Source organism: Macrotis lagotis, chromosome X (genome assembly GCF_037893015.1).
Source record: "Macrotis lagotis isolate mMagLag1 chromosome X, bilby.v1.9.chrom.fasta, whole genome shotgun sequence".
Classification (NCBI taxonomy): domain Eukaryota; kingdom Metazoa; phylum Chordata; class Mammalia; order Peramelemorphia; family Peramelidae; genus Macrotis; species Macrotis lagotis.
In genome coordinates, this window is record NC_133666.1 from 19235361 (window position 1) to 19260642 (window position 25282).

A 25282-nucleotide genomic window follows, 5' to 3' on the forward strand; every position below is an offset into this window, starting at 1 on the left:
CAAACCTACCCCCTCTTCTAAATTTTACTACTTCTGTCAATAGCATCACCATTCTTCATGTCCCTCTAATTTATAATCATAACTTAATCCTGGATGCCTCACTATCCCTTATATCTTATTTGACCCTTCTCTTTCATTTCTCAGGCAAGGACATGGTCCAAAATTATCACTTTCCCTTCCACTTCTTAAATCACATTCTTTTCAACCTTACCCATCTTCATTTGAATGCTCTCTGCTACCCCATTTCTGTGTCAATGTAGTTGTTGAACTTGCCTCATTCTCCATTTTTCCCCCCGGGCTTAAATGTTAGAAATAACCATTAATAAAGAAAAGACTGTTGGATGGAAGCAATGCCATGTGGTGGAAGTCATACTGTGACTTGAATCATGAGACCTGGTCCTGCTTTCTGCTTTTAACATGATCACATATCTCTCTCTTAGGAACCTATCTCAGATTCAGTACCACTACCACCCCATTGACCCTGGTTGATTGTTGCCCTTGAGAATTTCTATGTCTTCTTTATGCAGTCTTACAAGATGCAACCTTTTCTCAGAGATGGTGGTTTCCTTTCTGCCAAATATATACTGATAAAATGTGTAATTCCCCTGCTTCTAACTAGATATACAATCTTCCTTCCAAATGAGTTTCTTTACTTATTCACCCTTTCCTTTTCCCCTTTGGAATGATATCTCATATTTTCCTTCTGCAATCCCAGTCCTTCCAGACACATTGAATTTATCCTATTTTCCTCATGGTTTCCATTGTTGTTGAGAAAATAAAAAATTACTAACCTTTCTCTGTTCATCTGGGTAGAGACATAGTGCTCTAGTTCTCTATGTCTCTCACCTTCTTTCTCTGCAATTTATACATCTCCATCCTGTGTTATCTCTCCCATTAAAAATATTGATTCAGTTATGGATCAAAAGATTTAGTATATACATTATTAATTGATTCTTTCCTCCTCCTGATTATTTAAATTATCCTTAAATCTTTACTCCTTGGTTATTTCTTTCATTGATGACTCTTTCTTGTTTTTGTTTGACCTTTCAATTCAATATGGATCTTCTAAACACAAGACATTTGATTTAATTATTTAGATCTTTCTTGACAATTCTACACATTTATATTATGTTTTTCTCCTTTGGTGTGTTTACAAATCAAATATTTTCCTCATATATGTTTTTAGGACTGCATCAATTTCTTCTTTTGTTGAAGGTCCATATTTATTTCATTCTTTAATTTTGATTAGGCTCAGGTTTTTCAGGACATGTTATTTTGGGTTGCTTCTTGAACTCCTTTGACTTTGGGATGTGTTATTCCATTCTCTTTGGTTTCTCATTATTATGGAATAGTCCTGTGTTATTCACATTGTCAGTCTTTCATATTTGTTCACCTTTCTTATTTAAACTTGTAAAATTTATTGTTATTAAAAAATTGGAGGGGTGGCTAGGTTGCACAGTGGATGGAGCACCGGCCCTGGAGTCAGGAGTGCCTGAGTTCAAATCCGACCTCAGACACTTAACAATTACCTAGCTGTGTGGCCTTGGGCAAGTCACTTAACCCCATTGCCTTGTAAAAAAAACCTAAAAAAATTGAAATACAACTACTATATTCTTTGAAGTGTCAGGTATTGGCTGTTTTTCTGATGATTATCTCTGTATTTGTTATATCAGTGATTTGTAGACTATATTCAAAAGTCCTTGACAATTTCCATGTATTGTTTTCTGAAATAGGTTATTTAGATTTTTCTTTTTCATGTTCTTCTGGTACATCTGTTATACTTAAATTAGCTCTACACATACTAGTTTTAAGGTTAGTTGGTCTATGTTCTTTTCTTTTGGAAAAAAAAACCCACTTCTTTCACTTCCATAATTTTGATTCCCAAATATGTTATTCTCTTCCTGAGTTTCTTTTACTTTTGTGAGATTAACTATTGTGTCTCCTAAGTTCCATATCCTACTTTGTATTTTTAAAATTCTGTATTGCTAACTATTTTCTAATATATCTTTTCCCTAATTTCTTCTTTTGAAATTTTATTTATTTTTTGATCCATTCTGCAGTTGTTTTGTTGTTATTCAGTGACCTCTGGGGAGTCTCATTAAATGATTTTAGTTCATTTTTTTTTTAGGTTTTTTTGCAAGGCAATGGGGTTAAGTGGCTTGCCCAAGGCCACACAACTAGGTAATTGTTAAGTGTCTGAGACCGGATTTGAACCCAGGTACTCCTGACTCCAAGGCCGGTGCTTTATCCACTGCACCACCTAGCTGCCCTACAATCATTTTTTTCTTAATGTAACAACACTTGTTCAATATTTTTGAGGTTTGCTTCTTTTTGTCTTTGTGGTCTTCACTATTTATCTGCTACAAACTCTCTTGAACTTCTAGTTTGTCTCTTGCATTCATAATCACTTGCATCTGCCTTCCTTCCTCATTCTGTATCTTTTTCTGCTTTCATTCCTTCATATTCATGCACATCATAGAATTTCAGGGCAAGCTGAGGCTCTGTCCTGCACCCTGAACCATTTCTATATTGCAGCCCATTCTTACAGTAATTCTTCCTTTCTCTCATGTGACTGGCCAGAATCAGTATCTGCTCCATCTTTTGGGATGAAGGGGATTTCAAGCTGAGTCATTGCCCTGGGGGGGAGCAGGCTCCCCACAGATGGACTCTGAATCACACGCCTTACATTTTGCTTATGTTCACTGAACTTAGAGTAGGAAGTAGGTTAGAGGTAGGACTGCTGAATGAAAGCTTTAAGTATTTAAGATGTTATTTCCTGAGGTTTATATCTTGGACCATGTTTCTGTCTTATCTTGTGTCTTCAGGCTTTAGTTACTTTCTATCTGGCACATAATTTCCTTTTCAAAGGTTTTTGTATTGCTAAAAGCAACTACTCTACCATCTTGCTAGTCATGTGATCACTGGAGCCTCCATTTTCAGTCAATAGAAATGATGAACTTTGTGCATTCGAATGAGGCTGAATTTGAATGCTTTAGTGCCTTTACCAAGTCAGCTCCTTCTACTATCTTTGTAGTTATATTTGTTATTTTTCCAGGACTCAACTTGGAGTCAGAAGGACCTAAGGTTAATTCTACCACTTCCCAGCTGTGTGACCTTGGGTCAATCACTTTTCTTCTCTGAGTCTGTCACTTCATCTATAAAAAGAAATATGATGATATTCATATTGTCTATCTTACAGAGCAATTAGAGGGCGCAAATGAGAGGATGAGCATGAAACAACTTTATAACTACAGTGTTTATGATGAATGTGATTTATTTTAGAGGAGAATATAGGGAGGGCTTCCAAAGTGGGGTTGTATCTGAAATCTATTTGGTTTAGGGAATGTCTCCTGTGGAAATGCCTTCTACTAATGCAAACTGGTGATTCAATCATCTGTGACTATCTGAGATATTGAGAGATTGAGACTGGTCCACTAGTCTGTGTCAGCAACAGAACTCCTGAGTCCAAGATAAATTTGACATTTCTTCTGCCATATATTTTATTATTGAAAATGTGAAAGGGTCTTTGGCACTGTATCAAGGACTTGGCTTGAAGAAAGACCTTTAGAAAGAGAAACATGGTCAAATTGGAAGGTACGTTTATGCCTTTTGAATCTTACTCTTCCTCTGACACCCACACCTACTTCAGATCTCCTTATTTTAATAATACATTATATATTACCATATCCCATCAGCATTTGAAAATATTAAGCATTGTGTTCAGTAATGTTAGGAAAGAAAAAGCTGCAAGACCAGGCTTGTACATAAATGGAGTAGGCATCATATATATAGTGTTATAAGCTGACCAATGGAAGGCATTATCTACCTCTAAATCTCTCTCCTATGGGCCTGTTATAGTTGTTTCTTCCCAACCCACAGGAGTGTCTCAATGGGAATTGATGTAAAAGCAGGGGACATGGTCTGCAGAAATTCCTTATTGATGTGCACATATATAGAATCATAGAGTAGAGATGGAAAGGACCTCTGACGTCATCCAGTCCAAGGCCCCTCCTTTTATATAGGGGCAACCTGAGACCTGGGGTAGTGAGCTAACTTGCCCAGGTTCACACTTAAGAGCAAGGATCTGGAGCTCTATGACTGACTAGTCCAACCCTCTCATTTTACAGCTGGGGAAACTAAGGTTCAGAGACGTGAATTGATTTGCTCAAGACCACCCAGATAGTAAGTGACAGAGGAAGTGACTTCCATTGACTCTAACCAGATGATTCTTTCCACCGACCCTACATTGTACCCATAACTCATCAGTTTGGAGAGTGCTGAAAGTCAAAACAGGAAAGAGTTGATGAGGGAGTGAGCCAAGGCCAGTAGTGGAGGAGTGGCACCTAAGTGGCATCTAACCTTTATGGTTTTGCTAATATTTGACTCAGCTTCTCAAGGAGATGAGCTTCAGGACCAACCATCCAAGCTGTATGAGGCAGCAGCAGCCCTTGAGCTCACAGAGCAACAGCTGCAGTGGTGAGTGGCTCTCACTGCAGTGGCTGAGCTCAGTCCTGGTGTCTCCAGTGTAGCTCCCTGGAATGGTGCAGGGCCAGTTAGGGGGAATGACTCATCGACTGACATTGGTCTAGAAGGTAGGTAATTGCGTCAATTGGTTTCCCGGTTGCTTTTTGCTGTTTCTTTCCTAGCACATCCCTTCTTATGCCCCCCTTCCTCCCCACGGGGAGTGGGAAACCAACAGAGTTGTTTGTCTATTCATTCTCCTCACAAACATTTTACTACTGATCCCTGAGTTTAAGAAAATACAAAGCTAAAAGATTCAAATGAAAGTTTAGCTCTGAATTTTCACCTTAAGACCATATGATTGTAGATTTAGAGTCATAAGGGACCTCAGAATCAATGCCCAGAGTCAATACCTATGCTGCTCACATCTTCCAGGTCTGCCTCTCTTAGCCTCAGTTTCCTCACATGTAAAATCAGGGAATTAGATCGGATGACCTCTAAAGTACCTTCCAGTCCTATCATGTCACTAAACATCCCTAGGTCTCAGTTTGCTCATCTGGAAAATGAGGGAATCAGATTGGATGATCTCCAAGGTCTCTTTCAGCTTTAAAATTACTAAATAGGTCTAGGACAGAGTGGGGAGCACACTTATGAACTGCATTACCCTAAGAAATTTATTCAGGCCCAAAATAGGAGGAACCTCAAAAGGGATTTTGATCAAATCAGAGATGACAGAGATGAAATGATACCCAGATATCATGAAGCAGCTGGGCAGCAAGGTGGATAGAGTGTTGAAGTCAGGAACATCTAAATTTTGATTCCGCCTCAGAGATTTAGTAGTTGTGTGACCCTGAGCAAGTCCTTCTCAGCCACAACTTCCTCATCTGTAATATGAGTATAATAGTATTACCTGCCTCCCTAACATTGTTATCAATTAGCATGTAAAATATTTTGCAAAGCATTAGCAATTATCATCGAATGCTTAGAAATGGGTTACCTAGAGATTCTTTTCTTGTTGTTCAATGATTTCAGTGATATCTAACCCTTTGTGACACCATTTAGGGTTTTCTTTGCAATACTACTGGGGAGGTTTGTCATTTCCTTCTCCAGTCTATTTTACAAAGGAGAAACTGAGGCCAGCAGGATGAAGTTACTTCACCAGGGTCATACAACTAAGTGAGTGTCTGAAACCATATTTGAACTCCTAAAGATGAGTATTCCTAACTTTGCTTAGGGTTGCTCAAACGTATCACATGTCGTGGTGTAAACAGAATCAACAAAATAATGATGTCATGAGAAGGTACTTAGAGCCTGAGACTTTTGCCTAGATGACTTTGAAGGGAGAAAAAGACAACAGAACTTGTTTTCAATTAGCAAACATTTATTAGGATCTTATATGTGGCAGACATTGTGCTAGATGCTGGGCATCCAAAGACAAAAAAGAAGTCGTTTTAGTCCTCAAGAAATTTGCATTCTTTTTTTTTTTTGCAAGGCAATGGGGTTAAGTGGCTTGCCCAAGGCCACACAGCTAGGTAATTATTAAGTGTCTGAGGTCGGATTTGAAACTCAGGGCCGTAGCTCTATCCAATTCGCCACCTAGCTGCTCCTGAAGTTTGCATTCTAATGTAGGAGACATGTGCATAAATTGGTACCCTACCAGATGAATCTAGAGGGACCAGAAAAGATGTCCTTTGAACTGCGTATTGAAAGGAGCTAGGGACTCTGAGAGAAAGATTTCAGATGACCACAACCAAAACCTGAAGATGAGAGTTGGTACATGTGTCAGAAAGCACCAACATAAGCCAATATAGTTGAATCATAAAGGGTGCAGGTAGGCGGTAATATGCAAGAAGATTGAAAAGGTAGAAAGAAGTCGGCTTGGGAAGAGTTTTCCATCCCAAATAGAAATTTACAATTGATCCCAGAGATATTAGGGACCCACTGGAGTTTATTGAAATGGGAGAGGGGGGAGTGGTGACATGGTAAGAGCTGAACTTTTAAAACATCACATTGGGGACACTGTGGAGGATCGATTTGGATGAGGAGCAATGAGGCAGAGAGACCATTTAGGAGGTTAGAGTAATATTGCTGACTCCAAGCCACAGGTAAATGGACGATTGTATTACTCACCACCTCTTTTTTAATCTGTACTGTCTTTGACATTGGTTCATTCTCAATGGCTCAAAATGACTTTCCACACTTGGCTTGAGTCCCATCTGGTAAATTGCAGATAGGAGCACTTCTTTGCAAATAGACATGCTTCTGTATCTAGTCCAGTGCAGAGAGCCATGGAACCAACTGAAGCAACTAGCCCTGCTATGGAAACAACACCACCACCAACTAAACCACAGCCATCAGTAATGGGAACCGTCAGCACTTTGTAATGGGTCCCCTTCCTTTGGCTCCATAGAGAGGGAATATTTCCATCAGATATCACCAGTACTAAAAATCATTAGCCAGTGTATGGGCAGATGGCCGGCTGATAATTGTTTCTAAGGACAGATGGCATTTTCTTGTGCTTTTAAAGCTCAGCAGTTGCAATATGAAACCTTCACAGGACCATAAAATACAGACCACTTTAAATAATCCTTAACTGGGATTTTGAAGAATGTGCTCAAAGAAATAATGTTATTTTCAGTCCTATCCACAGCGGACTGCCTAGTATGTGGACAAGAAACAACAGGCTAATGGGGGCTATGTCTACACACATAAACCACTTTGAAAGAAAACTGAATTGAATCCAATTAGACAAGAGCTATTAGAAAACCTCTCAAAAATGTGAATGCAAGGGGTGACTAGATGGCGCAGTGGATAGAGCACTGTCCCTGGAGTCAGGAGTACCTAAGTTCAAATCCGGCCTCAGACACTAAATAATTACCTAGCTATGTGGCCTTGGGTAAGCCACTTAACCCCATTGCCTTGCAAAAACTAAAAAAAAATGTGAATGCAACATGGTAGTAACTGGTTTGTAACCAGGCAATTAACAACCTTGGGAGTCCCTGTGGGGAGACCAAAAAAAGAGAATAAAATTAACTGTTCTCAGTGAGCTTCCAGTCTAGTTAGACAAGGAAGTCTAAATACCAGATAAATGTATAGTCACTAAATTTTCAGAGGAGAGAGGGAAGGTCAGGGGATGAAGCAGGATTAGAGAAAGGTTTAGAAGGATGAGTAAAATTTAGAGAGGGTGGGAATTCCAGACACAAGAAAGATTCAAAGGAAAGAATGCTAAGGATACATTGATTAATGAATATAGATGTGAGTTTAAAGAGAAGGGATGATATAGGGCAGGCATGGGAGAGTCCGTTAGAGGCCAGAATGTGAAAGGCCTTGAATGATAGTCTAAGGAACTTGAACTGTGTCCTGTAAGCCTAAGGGAATGATTAAAAGGTTTTGAACAAAGGGGTGATATGTACAGAGCAGTTTTTTTTCAAAGCATTGTGGCAGGGTAGAAAGAACAGTAAATTGGAAGTCAGGAAAATTAAGTTTTGCCTCTTTCTTTTGCAACTTACCACCTTTGTGTTCTTGGGCAAATCTACTTCTTTTTGAGTCACAGTTTCCTTCTAGGTAAAATGAGAAAGAAGCAGGGCTGGATTATTAATGACTTTTCCATCTTTACATCCATGATTCTAATTTTTCACCATAAAAACCTGGTACTAGGGAGTCCTAAACTCACTCTGATGATTATGACCTCCACCCAACACCAGAGGGGGCTCTGGAGAAATGCCAAACCTCATATAGTTATCATGGCATGGATGACCTATATCTGCCTCTAGTTGGGTGACAGGACTTATTTTGTCAGTCTAAACTGTAAGCCCCAAAGCATGCTGTTGGTCTCGGGATTAATTTAAGCAAAGGAGATAGTGTATGTGAGAAACTTTGCAAGCCTATAAAATGCTAATTATTAGTTTTTAATTAGCTTTTCCCACTGGGCAAATCTCCTACCTCTTCCCTCTTTGGATTTGTGTTATTTCAGGGTACCTTCATCATGTGAACATGGTAAAAGAGAGTCAATCTCACTTGGGCAGGCTCACTGTATTTAGTGTTTTTACTCATCAGTAAGGATTCAATATGGGGAAAAAAATCATAGCATACATTTAAACTACTATAGGAAGTATATGCCCTTAACCCAGGCTACCCTTAAACACTATATAGACATATTTTGAACCCAGATATTTTAGGAAAGACTGTTTGTTTACTTAGTCCCATTTTTTCCATACAGTAAATACTCTGCCTTCATAAGGGTCATTGTGAAGTTCCCGGGGGAGAGATACAGGCAGCATCTCCCAGTGCCTCTACCTGCCACAGGCAACAATATCCCATCCTCTCTCGGACTTCTACCTTGAGAGCTTTTCATTTAGCTGGACTGAGAGGAATCTGCTCCTTTCTCCTGACTTGTTCATCACTAGTGGGATGATTGGATCTAATGGAAGACTAGCAATATGGAGAATGAGATTGCTCTAGTTGCTCTTCATCACGTTTAACCTTGACTTCTTCCATTGTTCTTTTCATTTCTTTGCGTCTCCCCTCGTCAAGTTGGACTCTCAACCCTTCCGTTTTATGGGTAGGGTCGACTGGAGCCTCCTGCTTATCATATAGAGCATAGGTAGTTTCTGTTACATTGAAATTAAACTGACAGCATGTGTATAATGAATTAGGAGAAAGACGTCAGGAAACCTCATCAGGAGGTTATTGGAATTGTTTAGGTGGGAGGGGAGGAAGAGCCCAATTGGGGTGCTGGTTCTGTGAGTAAAATACAAAGGAAGATAAAAGAGACATTGAAGGAAGGCTCTATGAGACCTTGGGGGCTGGGTGTGGAGAGTGAGAGGAGAAGGAGGAGTCAAAAATGACTCTGAAGTTTCAGGCTTAGGTGAGTGAAAGAAGGACCAGAAATAGAGACATCAATAAAGGAGTGGGGTGGGGGGACTGCTTTTATAGAAAATGTGACAAGTCCAGTTTCAGACATGGGGAATTTGACAGGAAGGTGGCAAATCCCAGAAAATGTTCCCAAGGCTATTGGTAAGGTGGGATTGGAGCTCTTGAGAGAGGTCAGGGCTAGAGAGAGGCCCTAAGGAGGCAGTCATATGGTGGCAATGGCTAAATCATGAGCTCTTTGAAGGAGAGGAAAGACAGAAGACAAGTGAAGGGCAAGGAGGGAAACAACCTCACTGAGAACTAGCAGCTAAATTGCTCTTTCCACAGTTTCAGGATGACTGAGTCTAATTCTTTCCTTCTAAAATCAGAGTGTGTGACAGAGTATGAATGTGTGTGTGTGTGTGTGTGTGTGTGTGTGTGTGTGTGTTTGTCAGTTCGTGTGTGTGTGTGTAATACAGACTGTCTAACTTATCTTCTTATTTATTGTAAATCTCTGGTTTCTTTGTCTTTCTCATCTTGAAGGGAAAGGGGCCCACACAACCTGCAGGAAAACCATTTCTTTTGACGGAGCATTTTTTTAAAGAGGATGCCTAAAGGAAAACAGAAATCCACTGTGAGAATACATAGATTTGTGGGAGTTTCACTACAGGAGGAAAAGGAAAAATAAAGAGGGAGCTGAGGAAGGGAGGGGGAAAGAGAGAAATAGAATGAGAGAGGGACAGAAGCAGAGAGAGACAGCAAAAGACAGACAGAGAGACAGTGTATGTGGAGGAGGAAGAGAGAGGGGAGAAAAATGGAAGGAGATAGGGGAAAAGAAAAGGGAAGAAAGGGGCAAAGAGGAAGAAGGTAGAGGCAGAAAGAAATGGAGGCAGGCAGAGAGGGGGAAAAGAAGAGAGGAGAGAGGGGGAAAGATGGGATACAGAAAAATAAGGGTAAGAAGAGGGGGGGAAGGGAGAGAGGGAGAAAGGAGGGGAAAGATAGAATAAAATGGGAAATAGAAGTGAGACAAGCAAAGAGAGATAGGAGCCAGGCTGCAGCAGAGATAAAAGAGGGAGAGACAAAGATGGGAAGAGAGAGAGAGAGGGAGAGAGAGAGAGAGAGAGAGAGAGAGAGAGAGAGAGAGAGAGAGAGAGAGAGAGAGAGAGAGAGAGAGAGAGAGGGAGAGAGAGAGAGAGGGAGAGATAGGCAGGAAGGTGAGGAAATGGAAAGAGGAGACATGCAGAGGGGTGAAAAAGATAGAAGGAATGAGAGAAAGGAAACAGAGAAAGAGAAAAAAAAGATGGGGGAAGAAGGTACAGAGGAAATGGAGACTAAGCAGAGAGAAGGGGAACAAGTAAAGAGACACAGGAGCTAGGCAGAGGCAGAGAGTGGGGCAGAGGGAGAGGAGGGGGGACAGAGAAAGGGGAACTACAGAGAAAGACGGGAAGGGCAATAGCCAGAATGGAGGAAAAGATGGTGGGGGGGAGAACTGAAGAAGAGAGGGAGGAAGACTAGACAGAGGCAGAGAAAGGGAGGAAGGAGAGGACAGGCAGAGAAGGGTCAGGCAAATGGCAAGGGGGAGGTGTCATGCCCAGATATAATAAGTGCTATGGGCTATTTGAGGGTTTGATGGGTTTTTGTATGATTGTTCTTGTGTTCCTTTGTGTCTTAGACTATCTCTGTGGTGGAGAAAATAAACAGCTGCCTTCTACCTGAAAAAGAAGGGTGGTGGGAGGGGGAAAGTAGCAAGTGAAACCTCCTTCTGCCTTTAACATAAAGCCGATGCCATAGGAACAGCCTTCCATCAAGGAGCTGATTCTCCCCCCAGGGTTCTTTCTCTTTAGGGGCCCAAGCCAAAGGATGGCCAGTCATTTGGTGATGAATAGCAGTGGTGCAAGTCATTGTTTGAGTCAGAGATTTCCATCCTCCAGCACTCTGGGCCAGAAGTGGAGCTTGCCAAGGGCCCCAGCAGGCCCAGGGGCAGAACTGAGAAGTTGAGAACAGAGCTGAATTCAGCCCCTAGCTGCAGTGCAGGCTTGCTGAGGGGGGGGAAGGGCAAGGGCTAGGCCCAGAATGCATCTTGTCCCTTCCCTCCTGGCAGTCAGAGGAGGGGAGGGGGAAAGGAGTGGAATGGCTTTTGTGGACCCTCCAGAAGGAAAAATGCTCCGGGCATAATGGTCCTTGCTGAAATAGGGAAGAAGAATATGTTTTAAATAGAGCTGAATGAATCCCCTTCCTTATTCTCTGTCTCTGTCTGAGGAAGGGCTGAAATGTTAGCTGAATACAATGGCATGGAAGGGTGCTAAACAAGACCCCCCCTGACATGTGGGCCTGCATGGAGCCACCTTCCCCAAAGGTCTGAAATACTTTAGGGCTCAGCATTCATATAAATGAATTGCTCAGGAGCCACTCCTTCCCAGCTGTGTGTTTACTTCATTCATTCATTTGTTCATTCAGTTATTTGCTTGTTTATTCATTCATACATATGTTTGTTGATCTTTTTGTTGGTCCAGACCTTGGATTTCACCGGTTAGGGGACACTTGGTAAGGAGACACCCCTTGACAAAGTGCATCTGCAAATACTTCAAGGGTTCCTGGAGAACTAGAAGGTTTGCAAGAATAGCAGGCACATTATTTTTTTTTCTTTAAATGGGAAAAATGGGGTAAAGTGACTTGCCCAAGGTCACACAGCTAGTATCAAGTGTCTGAGGTCAAATTTGAACTCAGGTCCTCCTGACTCTAGGACTGGTGCTCTAATCATTGTACCACTTAGCTGCCCCTGAAGGCACATCATTTTACAGCAAATAGCATTTAATCAAATTTCAAGGGAAACAAAACAACAGGAAATGATTGCCCCCTCCTCCAATTATAAGTAGAGTATATATACTCTCTCACTGTTCCTATACATCAAGGCAGGGAGAGCACCCAGAGAGAGCAAGGGTAATCAGGGAACATGTCTGGAAGACATGTATGTAGAAAACATTGATGATCAGGAAACATGCCTGGCCAGAGAATATGCATGAAGGGAATGTGCAAAGGGGGGACACTGGGCCAGATCTCATATATTTCTGGGCCAGCAATAATATATTTTAGAAAATTCCCCAATTCTACAGAGTCCCATTGTCAGTTCCAAAATAGCCACTGTCCCCTGCTGATATATCACTGCATGACTTACTGCTAGTTGCTATATATGCTTGGTCTAAGTTATCTTCTTACTTATCGTAAATCTCTGGTTTCTTTGTCTTCCTTTGTCTTCTGATATTTCCTATAGCTCATGTCATGCTGGGATATCAGCTGGCCATCTGTTCTGGTCTCCTGATCACCCAGAGCTGTTCTTCGCTGATCACTTGATAACGTTGTTGCTGTTGGGTCATCTCAGTCATGTCTAATTCTCCATGACCCCACTCGGGATTTTCTTGGGAAAGATGCTGGAGGGGCTTGTTATTTTCTTCTTCGGCTCATTTCATAGATGAGGCCAATAGGGTTAAGTGACTTACCCAGGACCACATAACTCCTAAGCTTCTCAGTCTGGGTTTGGACTCAGTAATCTTCCTGACTTCAGATCTACTGTAGCACCACTCAAAGCATTTACTAGTCTTATGCTGTTTGGCCTCTTTAAGACAATCAGCTGTTTTCTGTTGGCATCTGCTTAGGTGCATTGTCTAATAAGTCTTTCTCTGATAAGGAAGGCTTAAATCTGTTTTGGTGCATACCTAACCTGGGTCTATGAGCAATGAGACTGAAATAGTAAACAAAAGCCAGTAGAGGTCCTAGGCTTAGACTATCACTCTTTTGACTCTTCTGATACCAATTTGAAATTCCTGGTGCTTGACAGCCATCTGACTTGATTAGAAAATTTCTTCTAACTCCCGTCAGATTCCTAATTATCAATCTTAGAACCTTTGGGATATACGGCAGTTAGGAGGCACAGCTTATAGAGTCTTGGGCCTGCTGACAGAAAGATTTAGAATTTGAGTTCAAAGTTGACTTGTGAGGTCCTAGGCAAGTCATTTAACTTCTGTTTGCCTCAGTTTCCTCAACTCTACAATGAGTATCATAGAATCTAACTTGCAGGGTTGTTAGGAAGAGAGAATAAGATGATATTTATAAAGTGTTAGCACAGTGTCTGCTAGATACTATAGAAATGCTTATTTCTTCTCATCTCTCCCTCTAGCCCCATCCCCCTCCCTTCCATCACCTTCCTCTTCCCATTCACAAAACCACACAGGAGCTATATATTAAGGGAAATTTACTCCTTACTTTATATATTAAGGTAAATTTACTCCTTACTTTCTGCTACCCATAATGCTGTTGGTAGTTGTAACTATAGTATCTAAGCCCCCATCCACACACACACACACACACACACACACACACACACACACACACACACACTCATACATTTGTAGGGCAAGTGTTCTAGGTTCAAGGTATTATGGTTATCTATATTTCCCAAACATATAGTTCATGAGCCCTTATCAGTGCGTTTACCTTTAATACTCAATCAGAGGATGTATCTAGTTCAGGGTAAGGACACTTAATGAAGTGGTTTAGTAAAATTATAACAACAAAACATTTTCCCATAAATCTGGAGTATACCCTATCAGTAGGAAGAGAAGACACATATATAGGAACATGTAGGGAAACAAATATGCAGGAAACATGTATAGCCATGGTATGTATTTGGAAGGACATATACCTAAGTAAAATATAATCCTGGAATCCATGTAGAGGAAAATCACACCTCTAACACTGCTATAAGACCACTGATATTTTCCAGACATATTATGGTGCTGCTTCTGGAAGGCCTATACTCAACTGATTTTGTAGGATATGTTGGATACTCTATCTTCATCTCTACTGCTTCTCATTTCTAGTTTAGCTGAAGTCTTGGTTATCTCTTACTCAGGGAAGAGTTGGTGCTGTCACTTTGAGAATTTTTGGTTTTGCTGAAACTCTAAGTTTTTCCTCAATTCTTGAAAAAAAATAAAACAGATATTCTCTTTTTGTGTGACTTCTTTAGAGGTTTCTGGAGTCTTCTCTACCCCTGGTACCCAGGCTCATTAGAATAAAAATCAGGGTTCCCCCAGCTAACTAATGTCCTTAAGCTTAATATTCTTTAGTACTTCTCTTCCCGCTCTAGGAAACTCACTCTAACTTATGATGAACTATTCATATATTTCCACATTTTCAGATTGTAAAGGTTACACAATAAGCCAGGTAATGGTTATTTACTCAATAAATACCAAATAGATTTGGTGCTTTTGGTTTCCTAATTTCTGAATCCATTTTTGACATAGGCAAATGAATTGGGGGTGGGGGGGCATAAAGTCAAATTAAGTCCTATTTGGCTAACTTCATTCTTGATCTGCTCTATGAAGATACAACTCTCCCTAACGTTTCCAAGGGGTTTTAAGGTACCCCCTTCTAAACTAAAAAGAGAAACAAGAATAAAAGGACTAGGCGAGCCAGTGAGAATACAACTTGACCTTTGTTTGACATTCTTGCCTTTGTTATGTGTGCCTGTCAAGAACAAAATCACTGGTCTTTGCTTAGTATTCTGGTAAGCACAAACAGGCTAGTCTTTCTAAATACAATTTTTCAAATACTCTGGATTGTTGTTAAATTTGGTCTGCTAGGAATTCTCCTGGGCTCTCTTTCTGGTCTTATACTGAATGCTTATTCCATTCAATTGGAAGTTAGTGTTTAGTTTATTTGGAAGCAAATGATTCATTGCTTTAAGAAGTAGCCATAAAGTTCATCTTGAGTATAATAAAATAATAATAATGATAACAATAACATTTAATATAACAATTTAGGGTTTGCAAAGTACTTTACCTTTGTTGACTTATTTGAACATCTCAGCTCTGTGAGATAGGTATTATTAATTATCCTCATCTCACAGATAAGGAAACTGAGACCACGACAGATTAAATGACGTTCCCAGAGTCACACAGCTAGTTAGTATCTGAGATAGGGAAAAAAACAAGTCTTCTTGAGGCTAAATCCTGAATTCTATCCACTTTACCAACTGACTCTTTGGTGATACCAGAACTAAGAGTGACTAATCCCTCTGCCCCTAGTTGAGAGATCACTTAAATCTGTGCCAGTCTGTTATCAAATCTCTCACCCATTAGACAATCACAACTGCCTAGGATTCCGACCATCAAAAACATTTCTTGGAGATTCAGAAATTGAAGTCCCTGTGAAAATGCAAATATACCTCCATCAGCAGAACCAATCTAATCCCACTTCTGCCTGATAACTTTTGAACTAGCTAAAGACAGGAATCATTGTCTTCTTCCCTCCCTTCTCTTCTCTCTTATTTCTCTCTCTCACCTCCACATTTCTTTAATAGACACAGATGTTACCTTGGAGGAATGACATGTTAAGCCATTATCTACCATTAACAGCTGGGTATGAATGGATTTCTGAAAGGAACTTCTTTCAATCAACTAGCAGATGCTGTAAGACAGGTCATGTTGGATGACTACAGTGGGAAAGGATAGGACTTAGATGAGAAGGGAGAGAGGCACAGTACTATGGTGGGTGGTAGTGTTCTCTATATGTTTTGGGAGGCAGGGGAATTGCTGAAGGAGGGATGGTGTAGGAGCACTGGCTGAAAACTCCCAGAAAGCTATGCCAGGGACCTTGGTCCCTGGCATCTGTAGGAGAAACCCAGTGAATGCTTATTAGACAAGCTTCCATCAGAACTCCTGGGAGATGAGAAAAGGGCAGGGTTGTTAGAGGCCCTAAGAAATGGACAGCAAATGGCTCCCCTGCTACAAAGGAGGGGACCTAAACCCCAGGGAACAGAAGATTAGAAACCCAGAAAAGGCATTAGGGAAAAGGAAAAAAGAGATAAAATGTCAGCCTGACATATCAGAGAATGGCAGCTCCTTAGGAAGTAATGCCAGTGGAGAAGAAATTGGCAGGGAGGGCCTCTCTCCCCCTGTTGTGAAGAAACTGCTCAAAGACAATAACTAGGAAGGGGCAATCTGTTACTTTCTTGGATTGTACTTTGAGGATCACCAAGAAGGGCAAAAGATTAGAAACCCTAGATGAAGAGAAAGAAATGCAGTGAAGTAGAGAAACATTGTTAGCACTCAGAACAGTCCAGGTCGAAAAGAGGAAGGCTTGACCTCAATATGACTGTTAGCAGTACCATAGAGGGAGCATTGGCCTGGGACAGCCATGGTCCAGGTTCAGACCCTAGTTCTTAGCGTCAAAGTCATCACTCTTCCTTCCATCCTTTACGATTTACAGAGAATTTTTTACTCAACACCACTACAAAGAAAGCAAAGTAAGGGTTCTTATTCCTCCAGGTACAAATATGAAAACTAAGGTTCTGTGAAAGGAAGTGATTTGACCGCTATCGCGAGACTAGTGAGTACTAGAGTAAGTAAATCAATCCAGCTTGCCTTCCTCCAGTTGAGAACTAGTTCAATGATTCTCTGGTTAACATTAATTTTGATTTTTGTTACTAACAATATAGCTGGGACTGTGTCACTTCTGTCTTGACCTCATTTTTTCCATATGTAAAATGAAGGGAAAAGTAGTCCTCGATAATCTCTCAAGGGTGCTGCTATTGATCAGATTGCAGAGTTCTAAGATTGCTATAAATTTCAGAGACCCCCTCCCTATTTGTTATCCTGTATTCTGCCACCATTCACAAAGGGTACAATGCTTGGCAACATAGCCTGGAGTTCGAATCCCAACTCTGCCTATGTCCATTGGGAAAATTCAATGGACCTTCTAGTGCTAGATCAAAGTTCTAATATATTCCAGTGGTGTTGGAAGACCATGTCCCCTTTGGAGTTGTTTTTTTTCCCTTCAGACCACCCGCAGAGGATTTCATTGTGAATAGACAATCCATTAATCTCCCTGAATAAAGAGCCCCTTTAGAAAATCTTATTGACTTTCTATGAAGTTTTTCCTCTAAGGGACAACTTTTTCCATTCAGTTCTTTTCCAACTTCACATTACTGGGTACTTCTTTGTTTTTTGCTTTTTATCTCCAAGCTTAAATATGCTGATTTGCAACTGCTTCCAACTGTTGCTAGTTTTGCCCAATGGAGAGAGATCAGGGAGTAAGCAGGGTGAGGTGTTGAAGGCAGAGTCAAGAGGAACTGAGTTTGAATCTTGCCTCAGACCTTTATTAGCTGTGTCACCCTGAACCAGTCACACTCCCTAGGCCCAAGTCTTCTCATTTGTAAAATGATGAGTTTGGACTAGGTGACTTCTAAGATCCTTTCCAGTTCTAGATCTAGAACTTATTTGTGACCCTGGACAAGTCAATTTCCTTCTCTAACCCTCACTGTCTTCCTCTTTAGAATGGAGAGTGTTGGGCTAGATGGCCTCTCAAGTCCCTTCTGGTTCTAAATCTATGATCTTCACTTTGTGACCACGGGCAAGTCATTTAACCTCTCTGGGCCTCAGTTTCCTCATTTATAAAATTAAGGGATTGAATTGGAAAACTTCTGAGGTTCCTTCCAATTTTTATTCTGTGCTATGATCTCCTTGAGACCTGGGCCTGCCATTTCTAAAGAAACATGACAGTTTTTCAATCTCATCCTCAAAGCCTTGGCTTACCTGGGTCTTATCTTGATGGCACTTACTCAGTGATACCCACTTAACCTGCCCCTGTCCCCTTTTACCTCCAAATGTGAACTGTGACAATGGACTTGCAACCTGGAATCTGCCCATCTTTTTGTCTTTCTCCTTTGCAGAGACCAAGGAACCAAACTGGAGCTGGGCCAGGGTTCTTGTTTTTCTTTGCTGATAAGAGCTGCAATGCACAAAGCTCTTTGCCAAGCAAAGATGATGGGGAAGTGTGCTCCATTATAACACAACCACTGACCCCCACCATGAGAGTCTGATCTTGCTCCCATAAAACCAGGTCCCTGGCTGGAGTTTCCAAGTGATTAGTTATTCCTTGCTGACCCCCTACCAACTCCTGAAAAAGTGTCTTGCCTCCTGGTTTCCTTACATGCTCACCATATCATCCCCCAACAGACCAAAGAAAATTGGTGTATCCCCATTAATGAATTCAGTTTCTTTAAGAGAAAGGAAAGGTATTTTAAAATTAAAACTGGAATGAACCATTCAGTATAGGTCATGGCTGAAGAGATTCCAGCTTAGAGAAATTTTCTTTTTCTTCACTGTTTAGAAACAGAAAATCAACCAAAACCATGGGAAAATTGACCCCAAATGATGCCATACCAAACATGCCACATGCTGAGAATCATAAGATGCCAAACTTGGAAGGAATCTTCAAACATAGCATAACAGCAAAAATCAATTGTCAGAACTCAAAAAATCCTCAGAATCTAGAATCTAGAATATTAGAGTAAGGAGGGACCATAGAATACAGAACACAACATTTTAAACTTAGAAGAAAACTTAGAACAAATGAGGTCATACATGGGTGGAACTTCAAAACATAGAATGTTAGAATTTAAAGGGTACTTAAATATCATCTAATCTAATTCCTTTATTTTACAAATGAAGAAAGTGAGTGCCATAGAGACGTAATTTATCCAAGGTGACAAAGCAAGTTGGTGGCACTTGAAACAAAAATCCTAGAACAGCAAAATTATAGGAGTGTGTTTCTTTTTTTCAGAGATGAAAGTGACCATGTAGTCCAACCCCCTTATTTTACAAAAGAGGATACTGAGGCCAAAGGAGGGAAGGAAATTCCCCAAGGTCACACAAGATGTAAGCAGTAGAACTAGGATTAGATCATCCAAGTTCCAACTCTCAATATGGTGCTTTCCCCCACTGTAACTCAGTATTCTTCAAGCCTAATCATGTGCCCTCAGAATGTAACTCCATAAAGTATGAGTCTGTGTAACCTTGGTAACTGATGAGTCTTGTCTCTGTAACATTCATCTTATAAACGGAGCCCAGTGTAAGGACCTTAGTCCACTATTTTTCAACCTTCATTTCTACTTGGAATTGAACATCCACATAATTCTCTGATCTGTATCTCTGAGCTTTCATTTCTTTTCTTCTGATGCAGCAGCTTAAATGTGTAAATATAAGCAAAATTATTAATGGCAAGGCAGATGCCCTTATATCCCCAAACTCTCTTCTAGAGGGCTACAAAAATACAACTCTTCATTTTGACCATAATTAATTATCTTAAGAGTATTACCTATTTCACCTGAGGGACTCCAAATAAAAAGTTAAAAACAGGCCAAGTTATAACAAGGCAGATTTTCGGGAAGATTGTAGCCAGAATGTGACACTTAAGGGAATAGCTGCACAGCACCAGCCCAAGGATGCTTTCTTTCAGGTTAATATTATTGGAATTATTAACTTCTGAATTGCTTCTTGGAGGGCCTCCTTTGCACATGACAGGACTCCTGTGGTTAAAAGGGAAGAACACCAACAATTAGCTAGGAAAACAGGTGTAGAAATAATGTGGAGGAAGGGGTTTGGGATGTGTGCTCGGCACAAGAATAAGTTTCCTTGGTGTCATAGTACTTGTTTAGAAGGGTCTGATAATCAAACCCATAGAAATTTGTGGATCTTGGCATAGTCACAGGATTTCTGAAGCAGTCACCAAAACTTTAGGTGTACCATACTGGTGGTTATACCCATCCAGGAACAATGGTGTTATAGTGATGATAATTAGAATAAGGAACCTTTTGGTGCTGATTATGCCTGTTTCTTTCTAAGGTCAATAACAGCTACATTCTTCACCACAACTCTGAACCCTTCCCTATACTTGCAGGTATTTCTGGGCCAGAGATTATGGGACTTTTCTAGTCAGTGGTCATAGCATGCTAGCATTTCCTTATGTTGTAAACTATTTCCATACTGTATCAACACCATGGATTCTGTTCCAGGGTACATGGGTGCAATGCTTTTTATTCTGGTAAATGTAGAGAGTTTTCTCAAGTCAGGTTTATGTTTGTCTGTGCTTATGTTATAGGGACCATGCTTTGGAGCATGTTAGGGATGGGTTTGTACCCTGGTCTCTTCTGACTAATTCCAGCTATATCTGGCCAGGATCAGAGAGATCAACAGGCTAGTCTTAAGTTAGGTCTGTTGATGGATATTTATGAAAATTAACCCAGGTCTGGTCTGTAGACTTGTATCTAAAATATGTTCAGACCACTTACTCTACTGCCTATGCTAAGCAGCAGTGGGAAAAACAAAAATCAACAAACTCTCACAACAATTAATATAACTTCTTCTTGCCTCCAAAATTTATGGCAAAACATTGAAAGTTAAGTCAAATCAACAAACATTTCTTAAGCACTAGATACTAGACCAGTTAAATGCTAGTGATGCAAAGAAAGGCAAGAACAGTCCCTGCTCTCAAGGAACTTCTACTCTGATTGAAACAACAACATGTATACAGTTAAGTATAAATGAAATATGTTTGCAGTAAAATGGAGATAAACACAGAAGGAAGGCACTAGCATTAAGGGGGATCAGGAAAGACTTTGTAAGAATTTAGCTGAGACTTGAAGCAAGTCAGAGAAGCTAGAAAACAAATAAAGAGAGAGAGAGAGAGAGAGAGAATTCCAGGTATGGGAGACAGTCAGTGAAAATACAATAAGGGATATAGTGTTTGTGTAAGCAATAGTAAGGAGGCCAGTGTCATTGGATCATAGAATATAGGAAGGGGAATAAAATGTAAGAAGACTGGAGAGGTAGGGAGAGATCAGTTTATAAAGGGCTTTAAAAGTCAAACACAGGATAAGTTTGAATCTGAAGGTAATAGGGAGCCACTGGAGTCTATTGTAAGGATGATAGATCAGAATTGTGCTTTAGGAAGATCATTTTGGTGGCCAAGTGAAAGATGGAGGATGAATAGAAATAGACTTGTGGCATGGAGACTGGCTATTTCAATTGTCTAGGAATGAGAAGATGAGAACCTGCATGCATGTGGTAGCAGTGTTAAAGGAGATGAGAAGCTATAGAGGATAGATAGTGCAGAGATACAATTGACAGAACATGGCAATATATTGAATATGAGTAGGGTGGAAAGGGAGGGACAAGGATTTGAGGATATTACCTAGATTGCAAGCCTGGATGACTAGAAGGATGGTGATGCTATAAACAAAAACAGGATTTAGGAAGAGAAGAGGCATTGGGGAAAGGTAATGAATTCAGTTTTGGACAGTTGAATTTAAGATGTCAGTGAGACACATAAAGTTTGAGATACATAGTAAACAGCTAGGAGATTCGTGATTGGAGATCAGGACTGAGGTTAGGGCTGCGTAGATAAATTTAAGAGTCATCTAAAGATGCTGTTTGAGATCATGATAACCAAAGAGGTCACCACAGAAAATAGTATCAGGAACAGATCCTGGGGAAAAACCTATGGTTAGGAGGCATGATATGGATGAAGATACATCAAAAAAAAAAGATGGAGGAGTGGGCATACAGGTAAGGGCAGAACCAGGAGAGAACAAGGCCATGAAATCCAGAGGGAAGAGAATACTAATAGAAAGGGACAAGTGGAATAAATTATGTTAAAAGCTGCAGAGAGGTCAAGAAAGATGGATATTGAGGAAAGACAATTGGGAACATTTGAGGGAGCAGTTTCAGTTGAATGATGAAGTCTGAAGACAGATTGCAGAGGAAATCAAGAGGAAAGGAAAAGGAGGTACCAATGGCAGATGGTCTTCTCAAGGACTTTAGTCACAAAAAAGGAGAGATTAGAGACTAGTGGGGATGAACAGATTAAATGTTGTCTTGTTTTTTTTTTTTTTTAAGATGAGGGAGATATGGCTATTCCTATGCTTCAGGGAAACAACCAGTAGATAGGGAGACACTGAAGATTAATGAGAGTGGGGATGGGAAAGGAGATGATCTGTTTTTTTAAAAGGGTGGAATGGGACCAAGGGTACATATTAGAAAGGCTTGCCTTGGCAAAAAAGGTCAGCTCTTCAAATGAAAGAGGTGAAAGTAAAGGAGGGATGTAGAGGAGGAGAGGAAGGTGTCTGTCTGAGTGATATGAAATGAGGAGGAGGGAGGCAAAGGAGCTCTTGGCAAATGGCCTCAGTTCTTTTTAGTGAAATATGAAGCAAGGTTCCTAGCTAAGAGCAGGGCATAGCGGAGGTCATGGGATGTTTGAAGGGAAAAGCTGCCATGGGAAGTTGAAAAGAGATATAAAATGATTGCCTTGCTGCAGTGAGGACTCACTTGAGATTATGCAACATACATTTGATTTTATAATTTTATAATTTTCTCCACCTCAATTCAATACCCAAAATATAGGACCAAATACAGTGAGAGTGGGAGTAATACAAGGTTAGGTATTTGCAGCAATAGGATAAGGGTGAAAAAACTCAAGAATAGAGAGTAGTGAAGAATGGGACTTGTTCACCAAGTTTAACTAAGTTCAGTGGTTTAACCAAGAGGTTAAAGTTGGGAAGAGGGGAGAGTGTAGCCAGCACAAGGGGAAGATGTTTGGGAAAAACCTGAGGAGGTCCAGGATTCCCAGATCAAGATGAAAACTAATCACAGGTTCTGAGGTTGTAAGGAAGAAGGGAAAATGGAATGATAAAAGATTATTATCCAAGAAAGAAATTTCAGAGTTAATGAACATGTTAGTAAGTCACTTGTGGGCAATGGAAAGATCAAAGAAATAACCATCTTCATATGTAGCTGGCATGGAGTGGAGGAGGAGGTCATGGAAAATAAGTAAACTGAGAATTTGGGAAGTTGGGTTATTTGAGGGAGAAATCAGATGTATGTTGATGCTCCCTATTATGAAAGCAGGAATTAGGAAGGAGAAAAGACTAGGAGTCAAGCACTTAACTCACTGAGGAAGGAAGGAAAGGTCCTGGTAAATTAAGTGCTACTAGAATCTTGATTGAATGATAGCTATGGATGGAATGGAATGTAAATGAAGGAGAATCTGGAGATAAAAATAGGGAGGATGGAGTACTCTGGCTTTCTCACCACCACCCAAGAGTGTGGAATAAAAGTGAAAGTGTCGGAAAGGGTGGCCAGGGATGCCATCTATGGCATCAGGAGGGACTGACAATGAAATAAGTTTTCTTACAATTCAGGCATCCCCAAAAGTAAAGTAGAAGGGACTCACAGGGGTCCTATGGATCTTTAATTTTGAAAATTACCTTGAGAATCAGAAATAAACTAGGCCACACTAATTGCCTCAATCAAGATGGCATTTAGATTTGGTTGGCCAGAAACTGCTAAGCAGCTCTTTCTCCCGTCCAGTTTTTTCACAAACTTCTGTTTGTGGAGTCAGTCAAGGGCTACACATTCTGTGTCTGTGTGTGTGTGTGTGTGTGTGTGTGTGTGTGTGTGTTTCTGAATAAATGAGAAATATGTATATTGAGACAGAGACAATGACAACAGAGAGACAAGAGAAAGAGAGTGTGCACATCTCTAAGTCACAGGAGGGAAGGTGCTTAGTTTCATAGACAAAAAATGCATCAGAGCAAAGCAGTCATTGAAAAGGACATTATAAGTCACAATTTTCCTTCTTGAAGGTTTGTTACTCTTAAGATTCAAATTCAAGACAGATAAAAAAAGTCAGTCATCTGAAACAGTCATTTTTTTTGGTTGCTGTTGTCATAAAAGGTGCCTGCTAAGCAAAACAATAAACTAGTCATAACTTTAACTCGGGGTTCTGGAATCCCTCCTCAGAATTTTTGTCCATGCTGCCTGCCAACCCTTGTGATCCAAGACTTCAAAGGACTGTATGAGTACTTTGGGTGTGGTAAAAACTTACTGTAAATTCATTGCTTGAAATAAGCAGGTTAGTGACTGGGGCTCTGTAATCTTTTTTAAAATAGATTCATCATAGTATTCGACCTGTGGTTACTGTGACATTTTAAGTTACATATCAGTTATGACAAGAGCCTCACCAATGTACAAAGCACATGTTCTGCTATAATTTAATCACAACAGCCTCTAGAATTTCAATCATCCCTTGTCAATAGCTACACTCAACTTGGCCTTGCACATAGGCTGCGTAGGTAGACACCTACATACTGTGATTTCATGATCATGGAGGAGGGACAATTGACCCAAAATAGACCTTACTTACCTGTTAACTGATGCTTGATTTCACAAGCAATAGAATATTTCCTTCCACGGTGAGAAAGGAGGCCTTTGCTCAGTTTCCACCCCATGCTCTAACCCAGACAAGGCAGTGTAATGACAAATTCACACTAAATGTTAGTTGATTGGTGATATCAGAACCTTGGTGACAGCTAGGTGGCACTGGCCCTGGAGTCACAGAATTCAAATCTGGCCTCAGATACTTACTATGTGAGCCTGGATAAGTCATGTAATCCTGTTAGCCTTAGTTCCTCATCTGTAAAATGACTTGAAGAAGAAAATGCTAAACCCCAGTAGCTTCGCAAAAAGAAAACCTTAATTGGGGTAATGGAGAGTTGGACATACCTGAAATAACTCAACAACATCAAAGATTTTCCTGGGAGCAAGAAGGAATCACTCATATGGCTAGGGAAGGTGCAGGGATCCACAAGAGGGAGTAGAAAGTGCAATGGGAAGAAGCTTTAGTGCAGTAAAGACAGATTTGGCTGATTTGACTTATCTGTTGAGGACCAGCCCAAGTATACAATAATGCTGACATTCACCTATATTTATTTTGCAACGGATCTCATTTCTGTTGGGGGATTTCAATCAGGGAGTCAGCAAAAGTACTTTTTTGAGCTGTCTTTTAGGTGATGAGCTGGCAGTTTTGTATTTCTACTATAGTAGGCTTCCATTGGATAATCCTCTCTTCCATGTCATCTCTCCCTTCCCTCACCCTTGTTGTTTACTGAAGTAAGTAGCTGGATAAGATAAGGCATTTGAGTAGCATGGGTTTGATAAAAATCATGATTAATTGGAGAGATCAGCATGTCTAGAGTCAAAGAACTCAGGCTCATATCACTCCTCTGCTGTTTACTATCTGGGCCTCAGTTTCTTCTTTTGTAAAATATTAGGACTGATCTAGCTAGGGCCTCTGA